We start from the raw sequence: 17799 nt of genomic DNA, 5'->3' as shown, positions 1-17799 counted from the left end.
AAAATCGTCTCAAGAATGAGGTCTTACCGGCAAGAGCTCGCTTTCTCAAAGCAGTCATCGAGGAGCACGCGGAAGGCTTCGATCCAGGAAATCCCCGGGACTCTGTCGACGTGATGCGGACTCTGGGAGGAGAAAACAAGCTCAGCGACAACCGCTGCTCCAGGTAGAAAGAAAAAGCTTACCTTGTTCTGTTCTTTCTCACGTAAGCTTGCGGACACGGGTGGGCACGCCGACTGGTCGTCCGTAACTTCCAGGGCGACGATCGAATGGGCCGTCTCGGAGCTGATACTAAACCCCAGAATCCAGGAGAGAGCTCACGAGGAGCTGGACAGAGTCGTGGGAAGAGATCGCTCCCTGGAGGAGTGGGATCTAAAAGACCTGCCTTGCATCACACCACAGTCCTCGTTAACGTCTGGGCAATCCATCATGACCCAAGCGTCTGGAGCGACCCCGAGCTCTCTCCCCGAGCGATTACTGGGCAGCGACCACAGCGTGCTGGGGAATGACTTCGAGGGCGGCGCCGCTGCGTCGAATCCCCGTGTCACGCTCACCTTCGCCTACCTCTTGCATCGATGGAGCTGGCGATCGCTGCCTGGGAAGGGCGCGCATTGTCTATCGCTAAAACCCTAAGATCCTCTCATTTTGATTTCAAATATTCATAATTATTAAGATATAAAAGTAAATTGCCTATAAAACGATAATAAAATTAATAAATATTTAACCAATTATAATTCAAAGCAAACCCTTAAATTGTAAAAAATTAAAATTTCTTTTTCTTACTAGTATAAATAAATAGCCAAAACCACAAATGTTTCCATAAGTTTGAGTGAGATGGCAATGGAGAAAGTTGAAAAGCCTGTGACAATGCTAGAAAAGGTGGAGAAGTTCACGGCCAAAGTATTGACATGGGTGGATGCAAAAATCTTTTTAAAAGCCCCTCCCAAGCCGATGCCCAGCATCTGCGATCTTCTCCCCGAGATCAAGCCATGGTGCGCGGTTTGCAAGGACAAGTTTGAGCTCGATAGCGTGGTGAAACAGATACCATGCAAGCACTGTTATCATCTGGAATGTCTTCACGAGTGGATGGAAAACAATGACTCGTGCCCGGTGTGTAGCGCAAAGCTCCCCAAGCCCATTACCTTCCGTGCCATATGGAAAGCAGTGGAAGAGGAAACGCGCTGGTTAGGACAGTAGATTTACGTGTAACAATCAAAGAGAAGAAATAGAATCGATCTTTTCTTTCCATGGCTATTCGTCTGGAAACATGGCTTTGAACAAATCTGTGTGGCATTCATGGCAGAGATAGAACCACGAGAAGTGGCCCTTGCCTTGTAACCTGTGGAAGTTTACGTGAGGCAGGACTCGCTGCGCAAACTCGCTCATCGCAATCGGCACGACTACATCGTCTGTTCCCTGATTGCAATCGCCAAGATCAGCAAGCTTTTGGAAAAAACCAAACGAAGAAACACCACCACCTACATGCCATATATGTATTGGTCGCTGGAAGCCGAGGAGATCCGACTGTTCTTGAGAGAAAAGGCCGTGGAGCTTGCTCACGATTCCATCGCCGGCGGGAGGTCTCTTTCGCTTGAGATCGCCCAAGTCGAATCCCCAGTTGTTAACCAGCAAGACTAGCTCTTGGGCCAGCGAGAATGCTCGCTTCTGGTTCATGGATTCCCGGACGTCGTCTTCCCATAATCTCATGAAATCCTGCTGCTCGAAAAGAGCTCGATCCTGCAAAACTCGATGACCTTGAGTCATTCCACGATCAAAACAATGCAAACCTTTGATCTTGAGGTGGCATACAAGCTTCTGCTAAGCCTGTCGATCTTCTCCAGGAGAGTTCTCCAGAGAAAACCTCCAAGTGAAGATGGAAACTTCCTGGCACAGAAATGGAGCAATCTTCTCCGGAATGACCAGGCCTTCCAGGCTTTGGCCGCTTCGCTCGAGGTGAGATTTCCTCCGCATGGATTTCCCGCCGGAGCAACCATAGCAACACCTGTGTCCAAGAGCACAAGCAAGCAACACTCGTGCTAAACTCTCAAGAGAAAAAAGAAAGATGTGATCACCTGCTAATCTCTCTGGAATGTAGTGAATCGCAGCCCAAACGTGAGGACCACCTCCATCAAAGCCCAGGATCCAAAACTGGTCGCCAAAACCGAGAGCGTCGGCGATGCTGATCATGTCCGAGGCCGAGGTCTTGTAACTTCTGTTGTGGTGAGGATCACTCTCTCCAAATCCTGGCAAGTCGTAAGCCACAAGACGAACACCATAGCTATCGAGCAGTGAAGAATTGATTCCGGGAATTCCTACAAGTTCTGTAGAGCCCATGAATGAAAAGCTCACGAACCTGCTAGTCTCGATGAGAGAAATCCATGAACAACGAGCACTGTGCGCTTTGTTTGATCGGCAGGGACACCTTCTTCTCGGTATGAGATGTTTCTACCGTCCGGTATTTGGATCCGCCTGGGCGGAATTCGAGCTTTCTGACGATCGTCTGGAGATGCCTTGGGCTGAAACGATCGTGTTCTAGGCCCTGCATTGGATCGATTTAAGCCTTTAATCGATTTAAACTTTGTGGATTGACTGGCTTTCAACCTTGCTTTGTTTCACCCTTCAACTCTGAAGCTCTCTTTATTAGAAACTACATAATAGAATGCTAAACCAAAGATAAATTTATATTTGTCCTTTTTAAAGTAAAATCTAAAATCACTGGGAATTCTGATTCCATCAACGTCCACACCTGTTCAAGGAATCGTTAGTCCAAAATATTCCAGTCAAGAACACAACACCAAATTGGAAGATTAGCTGCATTCTTCTAGTTTCATCATTCTTGCCACGAACATATCGAATTCCTGGGAAACCTTGAAATTTCTTCGCAAAGGACAGTGTTGACCCGGGCAAACAAGAACAAAGTAACGACATGCATTTGGGCAGACAAGAACATAGTAACAACACTTGCAAGAACAAAAAGTTCTTCGTCCACAGGAATCCATCAGGAGGCTCGCACGGGCGATTTCGCATGCCCCTCGCGTGGCACCTCAATCAGCTGCTCCGATCCATACCATGCGGATAGAACCCTACCCCTTACAATCTTCGTGCCAAAAGTTTAAATCGATTAAAGGGCATATTCTTGTGGTTATTCTTAACGTAAACAGAGGCATATTCTTTCTCTTATTCGAGCGCTGAGCAATGCATTCATATATACTTTTACTACTTTAACACTATACATTTGCTTTGGCTGCAAACTTTGTCCAGCCAACATGAATCCCTTCGGCCAAAAGTGCCTCCAACTCCACCGGATGCTGCTGCTGCTCGCCTCTGTTCTTGCCTCCTTGTTGCATCACCTGGAAGCACTTAAGATACATGGCCTTGTCCACAAACTTGGGAGGAGCCCGGGGATTGCAAGCCTCATCCCCACCCCGGGGCGCATAGAGATTGTTTGCGCCCCAAGGAACCATGGAGGTCAGCAAGTAAAGCACCAAAAGCCTCCCCACGCGTCCATTCCCATCCCTAAACGGATGAATGCACTCAAACTTGTAAAAGAAGCTGGCGCCAATGCTCAACAGCTTTGCAACCCTGAGCTTGGGATCTGCTGCAAATGCCTCCTCGAGGGATTTGTTGGTGGCTGACAGGAGCTGCTCCAAAGCCGCCGGGATCTTCTTGGGATCCATGTAAACATGTTTGCGTCTCTCTGTTGTCAATGTCCACGCCTCGCCCCTCCTAAACTCGCCCGCGTCAACCTCGTCCTTGGTGTTCTCCCCGAGCATCTTGTGGATCCGGAGAATCTTCCCGGAATCTAGGCGTGGAACCTTGTCGGCCTTGGCCTGGGCGTTGACCCAGCACAGGCACCTGTACAGGTTGAGCGTTGACACGAGCTTTGGCTTCCTGACGCCGCCAAAGCCATCGAGCGCAAAAGACTTTGACTGGTTGTACTGGTCAATGGCATCGCTGACCTCTTCCAGTGTGTCGAGCCCTTCGCCCTCGATGTTTGCCACTTGGAACACGAATTCTTTCACCATTGCTGTGCCCTGCTTGAGGGCGCCACTCTTCTTTTTGTCGGGCAGGGATTCGTACCTCGCAACGCACTTCTCGATGCTCTTGATCGTCGCCATTATACCTGAAACCCTAGGCTCGAACCTTTTCTATTCATAGGGGAGCCAACGGTGGGGATTCCAGCTTGAAGGGGGGATGGTTGCGATTAGCCAAGCGCTCCAACGGTGGGGATTACATCATCATATCGACGGCCAGCGATCAATGCGCGCCAAGTATATATGTTTGGGGAGAAAGTAGGGTTCTTTATCCTCAGGGATGGGAAAGAAGAAATCGGGTGATCCAGCACCAGCGCCAGCGCCAGCGCCAACATCGGCAGATCCGGCTGTGAAGGAGCTATGCAAGAGATTGCTGAAAGCCAGCAGGAAGAAATTGGCAGCTGCTACAGCGGGCGTGGATATTTCGGCCATGGCAAAGGATCCCAGCGATTTCCTCCTGTTCACCCTGGCGGATCGCCGAGGTCTGTGTCCTCGGTGCATTTTGCGAGGAGATTCCCAAGGTTTGGCATCGTCGCTTGCTTTGCGAGACGTTTCTTTTTCCATCAGCGTGCTTTTCTCTTTCCTCCGGAAGCGACATTCTAGTTGTCAGCAAGGGTTTGCGGGAATTTTTCTTTCCTATGTGTCGGTTTTCTTGGAAGATCACTTTGCTTTCCCTTGCGTGATTGTGTTCTTCGTTTGTTAGCCGTTTGTAAGCCGCTTTTGACACTTCTTTTCGCCCAGTTTTGCAAGCTTCACGAGACGGTGGATTGACGATGGCAGTAGCGCGTCTCGCTGTCCTTGTAAGCTCGTCCCGGAAATCTGGAGGCAAATGTAAGTCTCACAATCGAGAGTGTTTGGATGGCATGCTATTTCTTTGCTCGGGCATGCTTTAGTATTTGTCCGTGTTTGTGGAAGATCACTGTGCTTTTCGTTGTGTGATTTTTGTTTTTTGTTTGTGTTCTTGGCTTCGTCTGCTAGTCGTGAGGCTTTTAACACTTCTTTTTGCCATCCTGTCCCAGTTTGTTCACGAGACACAACCACAAAGTCCACAAGCTTTGCAACCTTGTACAAGTCGGCAGGATCAAACGCACCACCACTGCTACCGACGAGTCTCGCTGTAAGTAGCACCTGGTAACATTCTTATGCCTAATGCTTGAAACCAGAAACGAATGGACATCAACTCGGAGACATGTCCAGTGAAGACGAGGATCGTCCCGGACATATGGAGGCGAAGGTATGGTTTCAATCGAGAGTGTGAGTTGCTTGGGTGGCATGCTAGTTTTGTTCGAGAGTGTGAGTGAGTGTCTTCGGTGGCATTCTCGTCGCGCACTTTAGCCCAGCTATATCTCTTAAACTTGGTCCTGCGAGCCTCGTCTCACTAGTGCTGTTTGTTTGTTTCTCTACAGGTCTGAGAGAACGGGATTCTCTGAGTAAACTGCACCGGTGTTTTCTACGATATTCGTTCAGGTTTTCTTTGCTTTTTCTTGCTTTTGTGTTGGAGGAACGACTAAAAAACAACGTTGAGTTGCTGCAGGGCTAACCAGTTTTGGACTATCATTCTTACCGGCAGAGGCGGAGCGGGAGCGGGAGCGAGAGAGGCTAGTAGCAGCAATGGATATCGTTCAGGGATGGGAGGTGGACAAGATCATCACCACTGACGACCTCATTGGTGTCTACGCTACTTTGACTGGTCGAGCGGATGGGCTGCGGCGCAGCGAGGCCAAGACGATGACAACAGGCGAGAGGTGGCATCACTACGAGCCTTGGAAGAAGCTGCCTGGAGCGATCGAGCGGTTGCTGCAACAGCTTGAAGAGGCTAGAGAAAGATATCGACGCGATCCCGATCCTCTGGGAGAAGCAGCCGTGGCTACGTACCTGTGGAGTGTCGCAGAGTTCTTCTTCAAGTTCGAGAAGGTGCACCCATTTTCTGATGGCAACGGGAGGATTGGACGTGTCCTACTTGCTTGGCTGCTGCGGGATTTCACTGCTGGTAAGCATTTTGTCTTTCGATAGGCGGGAGGAGGTATTCTATCTAGGGCTGCATATATAGCTCTGTTCGAGAGTGATGGAGCCAACAAGATGTTCACGGCTATTGTGAACAGCTTGCTGGTGAGTTAGATCATATGTTGGAGAGTTCCTTGTAAATAAGATATTTCGTCTCTTTCCTTGAATGTCGCTCGCAGCAGCGGTCTCCACTGTCGTCAAGCAGTACTAGTTAGCGCTTGCATGATTCGTGGCTAGCGGCTGATTGAGGTACCAGGGGAGGGCGGAGGCGACGCCTGTGAAATCGCCAGTGCGAGTTCTTGTTTATCGATCGAGGTACCCAAAGTTTCTAGTTCTTGGACGCTTATTTGCGAAGAACTTCCAAAGGTTTTCCAGTGAAAGTGGACTCGAGTCGCCAAAAGAACCAGTTTCGAAAGTTTTGTTCTTGACTGGAAGTTTTGATCTGACCAACGATTCTTGACAGTTCCAGACCAAAGTAGGAAGATGCAACTGGCATGAGACTTTTTGATGCTGACTCTTGTTTGTGACCAGGTGCTTGCGTGAGTTTGTTTATGTTTTGAAACTTTTGGATTTGCCTTTCTTCCTATGGGTGATACTTTGTTTGGAAAGATGGCGACTCAAGTTTTTAGAGCTTTCAATTGTTGGCTGGAGCCTGAGAGCTTTGGATTAGTCAAACTGAATGTCCGTGGGCCAAGAAAAATTGTTCTGTTGTTCCAAGCACTCGAGTCAGCGAAACTAATTCAGTGACATGACATGAATGGTCAACAATGGTCAACTACACGCTGAGGTTCTCTAAAAGTTCTACGCTGACTGTTGAGAACATACAATCGTACTTCTCGGCCAGGACAGCGAAACTGAGGTGCCTCGATGCACGAGACCAGACAGTGGTGATATTCCCCATGATTTCCAAGCATCTGCGCACTGGAATCAAGGGAGGCACTGGCTTTCTCACACTTGATCGCCACCAAGTCTGAGATTCACACTTGTTCCAACAGGATCAACACGACCAGTGTTAAATGTACCCCGAGGGTTTTGATCCTTCATGTCCGTTATGCGGTCCGGCCAAGAAATTCCCAGCGTTGTTTCATGTATACATTCTCCCCCGCTTATTACCATTTTGGACTTTCTTTTATGATGATGGACTTCACAAACGAGGAGATCACTCATGCAGACGAAGTCACTCATCTCGCAAAACTTCCAAACGCTTTTTATTTTCAAGACCGAAAGACCGAGACAGAGTTGAGACAATCAAAAAAGGTTTCGCCAAAACACAAGCATAAAAGGAGGAGAAGAAGTAGAAGAACAAAGAGATGAACAAGTATGAAGGAGAAGAAGAAACAAAACAACTCCAAGAAAACCAAGCATCAGTGACCAAGATCAGCAATGAGTTCCATACCTCTCTTGTTGATGGCCTTGGCAATGCAAGCCTCCTCCTGTTTCCCAAACTTCACCTCCCACTCCATCTCCATCACCCTCCTCGCTGCTTCCTTGTCCCGTGCGTTGTCCGTCAACCTTTCAAGGATAATCACATTGATATCGTTGCCAGCCGTGAACTTATGCACCGCCTCCATGATCACCTCTACTGCCGGAACAATCCCCTCTGGCAGCACCACCACGTTTCCAGCCTGCACCTCCTGGTAGTACAACCCGTAGAGCGACCAGTGGATCACTCTCACGCACTGCCTCTCATCCTTGGAGCTTGGTCGCCAACATACTCTCCAGCTTCGATCCGGGCCGGATTGATTCCTCCCTTGAACCGGAACTCGAAGTTGACCTCGGACAAGTCCCTGTAGCAGCCCGTCACCCTTGCGAGATCCTTTTGTCCAGCCGCTGCTCCAGCTCGCACTTCTTGCAAGTGCACTCGAGTCCAACCTCGTGGGTAGGCTGTTGGTGGCCTACTTGCTTGCCTCCATCGTTCCGTGGGGTGCACAGCCAACAATCTCTGCGCGCCCCTAGGCGGTAACGAGGTTTGCAATCCACGAGTTTGTGCCGTATACCTCAAGTGCTAGTGCAAGAGGGTGGCGAGCATGATTGTGAAATTTTCATCAAAGAGCATTGACAGCACAAATGTTTGTAAAGCCCACCTCACTCAGTTTTCCTCCTTTCCGGCCTTAACGATCCACAGCGATGCTCCTCTGCGGAGGTTGAGGTGCGACGCCTGTGAAATCGCCAGCTTATGAAAGAAAGCGGCTTGTATGCCGATTTGGTGTTGTCTGATGTTTTCCAGCATAACATTCTGACTGGAACTTTTGATCTGGATTGTTCCACACATGAAATGGAAGGCTCATGAGAACTATTCTTACTATTTATTTATTTGTTTGTTTTTTATGCTTGGTTATCTCTGATGTCGCTAGTTTCCAGACAATGATTTCAGTGCTGCTCATTTATCCCGAGCATTGAACAAGGACAAAGAAAGTGTCGGTAAGTTCAATGCTTTTCTGCGCTAGAGCATAGAACTTCTATGCTCTAGAAGTGCTATTTCTAGATATTCAAACGTTCGAGGTCCGTTTAGATCATACAAGGTTCGTAAGGAGTTCCTTGGCGACCACAACAGCGAAGTTGAGGACGGATCGTTGCCTCCAGAATGCATGGTGATCCTCCCAGCTAAGCATTGGTGCGGTTGTGGCAAGGCATTCCACTGAAACAAGGACGCACTGGCTTTCTCACATTTGCTCATGGCCAAGTCCAAGGTGATTGTAGACGAACTTTTGAGAATCAAGAGTTAAAATGCACCGAAGAAAGTTAGGAAAGTTAAAATTCAAAGAGCCAACTATAAACAACTTTTGCAGTCTCATGCAGTGGAATTGACTGCGAGTGATCGCCTCCTTTTCTTTCTCCTCACGACTTGTCACAAGAGCTGGGACGTTTTTATGTGTCCCTGGTGACAAGAGAATATGCTTAGGGTTTTTTGAGGAGGCAAATTCGGGAGAGTTTCAATTGCTTGCTTAAACGAAGTTGTGAATAGATTCCTTTTGCCGCTGCTGACAAAGAAATGACCAATGGAGTTAATTACCTTTACTGCTTTTAATGTTACCCAACTTACAAAAGTGTGATATGCTTTTACCCATAAAGACATAAAAAGAGAAGCTAAAAGCCCTAACCTTCCTGAGCAAACAAATTAAATCCATCAGTAAAATTTATATAGACTATTATAAATAAATAGTTAGAGTTGTTCACACAATCATGCCCTTTTTAATAGAATAAGAAACATCTAGCCAAAGCTAATTTGCTTATCTAGATGAAAAATATCAAAGTCATAAACAATAATATTTTAGAGACTTAAATATTAGGGTCCCAATGCTAATGATGCAAGCCAAGTTGACACTCATGTTTGATTTATTTGACACGGATCACAATGGATTCATCGACATGGGCAAATTCGAGTCACAACTATGGGAGATCTTCGAGGGAATCTCATTGGGGCTGGGTCAAACTTTGGTGCACTTAATTGTCAACGACAGCAGCATACTCAAGGAGGTGGTCGCGTTGACTACCGGCTGCCATGGAGATCGGCTCTAAGCCGTTGGATGCTCTCGATCTGGACCGTTGGTATAAAGTCAACGTGCCCGTTTTACAAAAGAAGAAAATAAATTTCTGTGTTTCTTTTTTCGTTTTAATATGCTAAACATCACACTTCTATTCTATATGTGCTCAGTTGACCAAATAGCCTGGCATGACTATCATTCTCCATTGTCAGACCATATGAATGCTTAGACCCATAGTTCGTTTTCATCTTCAAGATGACCACCCACGATCTAGAGACCACGAGCACCCCATTCTTCCAGAGAGACAAGACACATGCTTTATCCCTCCCACGAACAATCCTCTGCACAATCTCCCTGCTGTGGGTATGTCTTGATCACACCCAGCCTCCATAGCAGCCTAAACTCCCTGCTCGGTGAGACCAAGCTGTTCCCCTCGGGCAGCGTCGATCCCTGGGGGTGACTCCCGCCAACTAGAGACGAAGCAAAGATCCAGCAATTCCCGGCGTCAGGGTCAACGCCCAAGACAACGACCGTGGTGACTGGGGTTTGACCACACTGACTTCCTTGTCCACCAACGCTTGATTCACAACTTATCGCCAGGATCTCTTTTGAATGGGGTTTCCTGGAACTCAAACTGGATGCCAAAGGGCTTTGGCCGAGTGGTTGCTAAGTACATGGGGTTTCCCTGCAAGAGTTCGAATCTGTCAGGCGACGTCTTTTACTTTATACTTTTGGAGTTCTATCTCAACTTACAAACTCACTTTGCTTTTTCGAGTTCGATTAACGAGAGGATTCTGGCAAAGAAGAAGAACGAGAAGTATAAGTAGTAGTAGTAGTAGAAAAACATCACTCAGAGACCTCGACCCTAAGCAACTAGTTCCATACCTCTCTCATTGATGGCCTTGGCAATGCAAGCGTCTTCCTGCTTCCCAAACCTCACCTCCCAATCCCCCTCGCCACTCCCTTGTCCCGTGCCATCACCTTCGGGTGAGTAGTGAAAGTTTCCTTCCCACTTTCCTCTCGTTGCTTATGGTGAAGCAAACGTTGTAAGCTCCATGAAGAAGGTATTGCATTGCATTGCATCGGTTCAAACAGGGTTGTATATGTTGCCAGAGGTGAGCATTTGGTCGAGCAAAACTGCCGCAAGATCAGGTGTTGGCTCATACCAAAATGTCCCTGGTAAGAAAAAAGGTCATTCTATGCGGTCTTTTCGAGCTAGTCAACTAGTGTTGACTAGTGCTGGTCAAATTTGAGCCAACGATATAACGGTTAGCGAAATTAATTCGATGCGAATGTTCAGCAATGGTCAGCTAAAATTTTCTAAAAATTCTATTAATTCTAGTCATCAGGACAACGAAGCCGAGGATGGATCGCTGCCTCATGGACTAGATGGTGGTGATATTCCCGTGATATTCCAAGCATCGCAAGGTCTTACGATGAAACCAAGGGACACACTATCTTTCTCAAGTCTTAGCTTATAGACGAGCTTTTTCAGAATATTTTTTCCAACAGGATCAACACGACCAGTGTTAAATGTACCCCAAGGTTTTTGATCCTTCAAAGAGTTATTCCCATACACGTCCGTTATGGGCCAAGAAATTCCCCAGCGTTGTTCTCCAGCGTTCCATCTCGCTTACTAACATTCTGGACTTTGTTTTTCGACACTGAGAGGTTCTATCCCGGGAACTTTCATCTCGCAAAACTTCCAAACGCTTTTATTTTCAAGACCGAGACAGCGTTGAGACGAATAAAAAAGGATTTGGCAAAACACAAGCATAAAAGAACAAAGAGAAGGAGTAGATGAACAAAGAAATGAAAGGAGAAGAAACAAAACAACTCCAAGCTTCAGTGACCAAGATGAGCAATGAGTTCCATACCTCTCTCGTTGATGTCCTTGGTAAGGCAAGCCTCCTCCTGGCTCCCAAACTTCACCTCCCACTCCATCTCCATCACCCTCCTCGCTGCTTCCTTGTCCCGTGCGAAATCCGTCATGGTAGTACAACCCGTAGAGCAACCAGTGGATCGCTCTCACACACTGCCTCTCATCCTCGTCCTGGAGCTTGGTCGCCAACACACTCTCCAGCTTCGCCACCATCCGGGCTAGATTGATCCCTCCCTTGCACAGGAAGTCGAAGTCAAAGTCCCTGTAGCAGCCCGTCACCTCCGCGAGGTCTTTGTCCAGCCGCCGCTCCAGCTCGCACTTCCTGCAAGTGCACTTGAAGTCCAACTTCGTCCGCCTGCATGGATTTCTGCCATAATGCTGCTGGTGTCGTGGCTCTGGACTGCGAGCTTCTGGCATCTTTGATGCAGTTGATCGATTGCCTTGTCCACCCCAAGAACGTCGCTCAAACACTTGCATGACCACTCGTAAAGCTGGAGCTTGAACAGCACCAAAGCTTTCCTGTAGAGGCTCTTGAGGTGGGGGGGATCCACGGCAAGAGCGGCACATGCAGCATCCATGCACTGCTCATATCGTCCCAGCTTGAGGATCTCAGCCTGGTTGGAGAGAGCAAGAACACGATCCCACTCCTCCTCCTGCCGCCTTTGCTCGCATTTAAACGTTGGTTTCTATGCGGTCCTTTCGAGCTAGTCAGCTAACGCTGACTAGCACTGGTCAAATTTGAGCCAACGGAAACTTATTCGGTGAGAATGTTCAACAACGGTCAACTACACACGCTAAAGTTTTCTAAAAGTTCTACGCCAACTGTTGAGATCATACAACGAGTTCCCACCGACATCTCGGGAAAGGACGGTGAAACTGACGCACGAGAGGACTAGTCTGAGAAATCTGGCCAAGAAATTCCCCAGCATTGTTTCATGTATGCATTCTCCAGCGTTCCATCCCGCTTACTAACATTTTGGACTTTGTTTTTCGACACTGAAAGGTTTCATCCCGGGAACTTTCATCTCGCAAAACTTCTAAACGCTTTTTATTTTCAAGACCGAGACAGAGTTGAGACAATCAAAAAAGGATTCGCCAAAACACAAGCATAAAAGATTAAAGAGAAGAAGTAGAAGAACAAAGAACTGAAGGAGAAGAAGAAACAAAACAACTCCAAGAAAACCAAGCAGTGACCAAGATGAGCAGTGAGTTCCATACCTCCTTGATGGCCTTGGCAATGCAAGCCTCCTCCTGTCTCCTAAAACTTCACCTCCCATTCCATCTTCATCATCCTTGTCCCATGCAAAGTCCGTCAACCTTTCAAGGATAATCACATTGATCTGGAATCAAAGTGGGAAGAATTCCCAGTGATTTTAGATTTTACTTTAAAACGGAGAAATTTTTAAAATATAAATTTATCTTCGATTTAGCATTCTATTATGTCTGCGATCTTCTCCCCGAGATCAAGCCATGGTGTGCAGTTTGCAAGGACAAGTTCGAGCTCGATAGCGTGGTGAAACAGATACCATGCAAGCACTGTTATCATCTGGAATGTCTTCACGAGTGGATGGAAAACAATGACTCGTGCCCGATGTGTAGCGCAAAGCTCCCCAAGCCCATTACCTTCCGTGCCATATGGAAAGCAGTGGAAGAGGAAACGCGCTGGTTAGGACAGTAGATTTACGTGTAACAATCAAAGAGAAGAAATAGAATCGATCTTTTCTTTCCATGGCTATTCGTCTGGAAACATGGCTTTGAACAAATCTGTGTGGCATTCATGGCAGAGATAGAACCACGAGAAGTGGCCCTCACCTTGTAACCTGTGGAAGTTTACGTGAGGCAGGACTCGCTGCGCAAACTCGCTCATCACAATCGGCACGACTACATCGTCAGTTCCCTGATTACAATCGCCAAGATCAGCAAGCTTTTGGAAAAAACCAAACCACCACCTACATGCCATATATGTATTGGTCGCTGGAAGCCGAGGAGATCCGACTGTTCTTGAGAGAAAAGGCCGTGGAGCTTGCTCACGATTCCATCGCCGGCGGGAGGTCTCTTTCGCTTGAGATCGCCCAAGTCGAATCCCCAGTTGTTAACCAGCAAGACTAGCTCTTGGGCCAGCGAGAATGCTCGCTTCTGGTTCATGGATTCCCGGACGTCGTCTTCCCATAATCTCATGAAATCCTGCTGCTCGAAAAGAGCTCGATCCTGCAAAACCCGATGACCTTGAGTCATTCACGATCAAAACAATGCAAACCTTTGGTCTTGAGGTGGCATACAAGCTTCTGCTAAGCCTGTCGATCTTCTCCAGGAGAGTTCTCCGGAGAAAACCTCCAAGTGAAGATGGAAACTTCCTGGCACAGAAATGGAGCAATCTGAATGACCAGGCCTTCCAGGCTTTGGCCGCTTCGCTCGAGGTGAGATTTCCTCCGCATGGATTTCCCGCCGGAGCAACCATAGCAACACCTGTGTCCAAGAACACAAGCAAGCAACACTCTTGCTAAACTCTCAAGAGAAAAAAGAAAGATGTGATCACCTGCTAATCTCTCTGGAATGTAGTGAATCGCAGCCCAAACGTGAGGACCACCTCCATCAAAGCCCAGGATCCAAAACTGGTCGCCAAAACCGAGAGCGTCGGCGATGCTGATCATGTCCGAGGCCGAGGTTTTGTAACTTCTGTTGTGGTGAGGATCACTCTCTCCAAATCCTGGCAAGTCGTAAACCACAAGACGAACACCATAGCTATCGAGCAGTGAAGAATTGATTCCGATGAACAACGAGCACTATGCGCTTTGCTTGATCGGCAGGGACACCTTCTTCTCGGTATGAGATGTTTCTACCGTCCGGTAATTGGATCCGCCTGGGTGGAATTCGAGCTTTCTGACGATCGTCTGGAGATGCCTTGGGCTGAAACGATCGTGTTCTAGGCCCTGCATTGGATCGATTTAAGCCTTTAATCGATTTAAACTTTGTGGATTGACTGGCTTTCAACCTTGCTTTGTTTCAGCCTTCAACTCTGAAGCTCTCTTTATTAAAAACTACATAATAGAATGCTAAACCAAAGATAAATTTATATTTGTCCTTTTTAAAGTAAAATCTAAAATCACGATTCCATCACCTGTTCAAGGAATCGATAGTCCAAAATGAATATTCCAGTCAAGAATACAACACCAAATTGGAAGATTAGCTGCATTCTTCTAGTTTCATCATTCTTGCCACGCACATATCGTATTCCTGGGAAACCTTGGAATTTCTTCGCAAAGAACAGTGTTGACCTGGGCAACTGACAAGAACAAAGTAACGACATGCACTTGGGCAGACAAACAACTTGCAAGAACAAAAACTTCTTCGTCCACCGGAATCCATCAGGAAGGCTCGCACGGGCGATTTTGCATGCCCCTCGCGTGGCACCTCAATCAGCTGCTGCGATCTACACCATGCGGATAGAACCCTACCCCTTACAATCTTCGTGCCAAAAGTTTAAATCGATTAAAGGGCATATTCTTGTGGTTATTCTTAACGTAAACAGAGGCATATTCTTTCTTTTAAGAGCAATGCAAGGTTGAAAGCCAGTTCTATATTCATTAACACATATATACTTTTACTACTTTAACACTATACATTTGCTTTGGCTGCAAACTTTGTCCAGCCAACATGAATCCCTTCGGCCAAAAGTGCCTCCAACTCCACCGGATGCTGCTGCTGCTCGCCTCTGTTCTTGCCTCCTTGTTGCATCACCTGGAAGCACTTAAGATACATGGCCTTGTCCACAAACTTGGGAGGAGCCCGGGGATTGCAAGCCTCGTCCCCACCCCGGGGCGCATAGAGATTGTTTGCGCCCCAAGGAACTATGGAGGTAAGCAAGTAGAGCACCATAAGCCTCCCCACGCGTCCATTCCCATCCCTAAACGGATGAATGCACTCAAACTTGTAAAAGAAGCTGGCGCCAATGCTCAACAGCTTTGCAACCCTGAGCTTGGGATCTGCTGCAAATGCCTCCTCGAGGGATTTGTTGGTGGCTGACAGGAGCTGCTCCAAAGCCGCCGGGATCTTCTTGGGATCCATGTAGACATGCTTCCGCCTCTCTGTTGTCAATGTCCACGCCTCGCCCCTCCTAAACTCGCCCGCATCAACCTCGTCCTTGGTGTTCTCCCCGAGCATCTTGTGGATCCGGAGAATCTTCCCGGAATCTAAGCGTGGAACCTTGTCGGCCTTGGCCTGGGCGTTGACCCGGCACAGGCACCTGTACAGGTTGAGCGTTGACACGAGCTTTGGCTTCCTGTCGCCGCCAAAGCCATCGAGCGCAAAAGACTTTGAGTGGTTGTACTGGTCAATGGCATCGCTGACCTCTTCCAGTGTGTCGAGCCCTTCGCCCTCGATGTTTGCCACTTGGAACACGAATTCTTTCACCATTGCTGTGCCCTGCTTGAGCGCGCCGCTCTTCTTTTTGTCGGGCAGGGATTCGTACCTCGCAACGCACTTCTCGATGCTCTTGATCGTCGCCATTATACCTGAAACCCTAGGCTCGAACCTTTTCTATTCATAGGGGAGCCAACGGTGGAGATTCCAGCTTGTTGCGATTAGCCAAGCGCTCCAACGGTGGCGATTACATCATCATATCGACGGCCAGCGATCAATGCGCGCCAAGTATATATGTTTGGGGAGAAAGTAGGGTTCTTTATCCTCAGGGATGGGAAAGTAGAAATTGGATGATCCACTTCGTGACCGGGTGCTTGCGTGATTTGTGAAACTTTTGGAGGTGATATTTTGTTTGGAAAAATGGTAAGGCGCATCGATTCAAGTTTTAGAGCTTTCTTTTTCTCTCCAGGTTTTAATCGTTGGCTGGTTAGTTCTTGCGACTGAATGTCCGTGGGCCAGGAAAAATTGTTCTGTTGTTCCAGGCAGTCGATTCAGCGAAACTAATTCGATGACATGACATGAATGTTCAACAACGGTCAACTACACGCCTAACTGTAGGTTCGTTACGAGTTGAAGAAGTTAGAAGAAAAAGAAACAAAACAACTCCAAGAAAACCAAGTGTAAGTGACCAAGACGAGCAATGAGTTCCATACCTCTCTTGTTGATGGCCTTGGCAATGCAAGCCTCGTCCTGTCTCCCAAACTTTACCTCCCACTCCATCTTTATCATCCTTCTTTGTCCCGTGTGTAGTCTGTCAAACTTTCAAGGCTAATCACATTGATATCGTTGCCAGCCGTGAACCTGTGCATTGCCTCCATGATCACCTCTCACTCACGCACTGCCTTTCATCCTTGGAGCTTCGTCGCCAACATACTCTCCAGCTTCACCACCATCCAGGCTGGATTGATCCCTCCCTTGAATCGGAACTCGAAGTTGACCTCGGACAAGTCTCTGCGAGATCCTTTGATCTAGCCGCTACTCCAGCTCCCTCTTCTTGCAAGTGCACTCGAAGTCCAACGTCGTGGGCAGGCTGTTGGCGGTCTACTTGCTTGCCTCCATCGTTCCCTGGGGCGCCAACGCGCCCCTAGGCGGTAACGAGGTTTGCAATCCACGAGTTTGTGCCGTATACCTCAAGTGCTAGTAATGCAACAAGGCAAGATGGTGGCGAGCATGATTTGCATTGGCTAGACAGCACAAATGTCCGCAATTGCCCACCTCACTCACTTTTTCTGATGGTCCTCTGCGGAGATTGAGGAGCGACGCCTGTGAAATCGCCAGCTTATGAAAGAATGCGGCTTGTATGCCAATTTGGTGTTCTCTAATGTTTTCCAGTATAACATTCTGACTGGAACTTTTGATTTGGATTGTCCGAACTATTCTTACTATTTCTTTTGTTTTTTTATGCTTGTCTCTGATGTCGCTAGTTTCCAGACAATGATTTCAGTGCTGCTCATTTTCCCTGAGCATTGAACAAGGACAAAGAAAGGCATTTAGGAAGCACAACTTTGTCGGGAAGGGTTTATGAGTTCTATGCTTTTCCGCCAAGTGCTGTTTCTAGATATTAGAATCGTAAGGAGTTGAGGACGAATCGTTGCCTCCAGAATGCATGGTGATACTCCCAGCCAAGCATTGGTGCGGTCGTGCCAAGGCATTCCGCTGAAACAAGGACGCACTGGCTTTCTCACATTTGCTCACGGCCAAGTCCGAGTTTTTTGTGGTGGTTGTAGGCGAGCTTTGGAGAATCGAGGGGTTAAAATGCAGCCAAGAAAGTTAGGAGAGTTAGAATTCAAAGAGCCAAGTCTAGAGGACTTTTGCAGTCTCATGCAGTGGAATTGACTGCGAGCGATCGCCTCCTTTTCTTTCTCCTCGAAACTTGTCACGGGAGCTGGGACGTTTTTAAGTTAGCATAACTGTATTACTTTGGAACATACACTTCTATTCTATATGTGCTCGGTTGACCAAATTTGTTTTGCCAAGT

This window comes from Selaginella moellendorffii, unplaced genomic scaffold (genome assembly GCF_000143415.4).
Source record: "Selaginella moellendorffii unplaced genomic scaffold, v1.0 SELMOscaffold_2, whole genome shotgun sequence".
Taxonomy (NCBI): domain Eukaryota; kingdom Viridiplantae; phylum Streptophyta; class Lycopodiopsida; order Selaginellales; family Selaginellaceae; genus Selaginella; species Selaginella moellendorffii.
Note: the sequence above shows the minus strand (reverse complement) of the source record.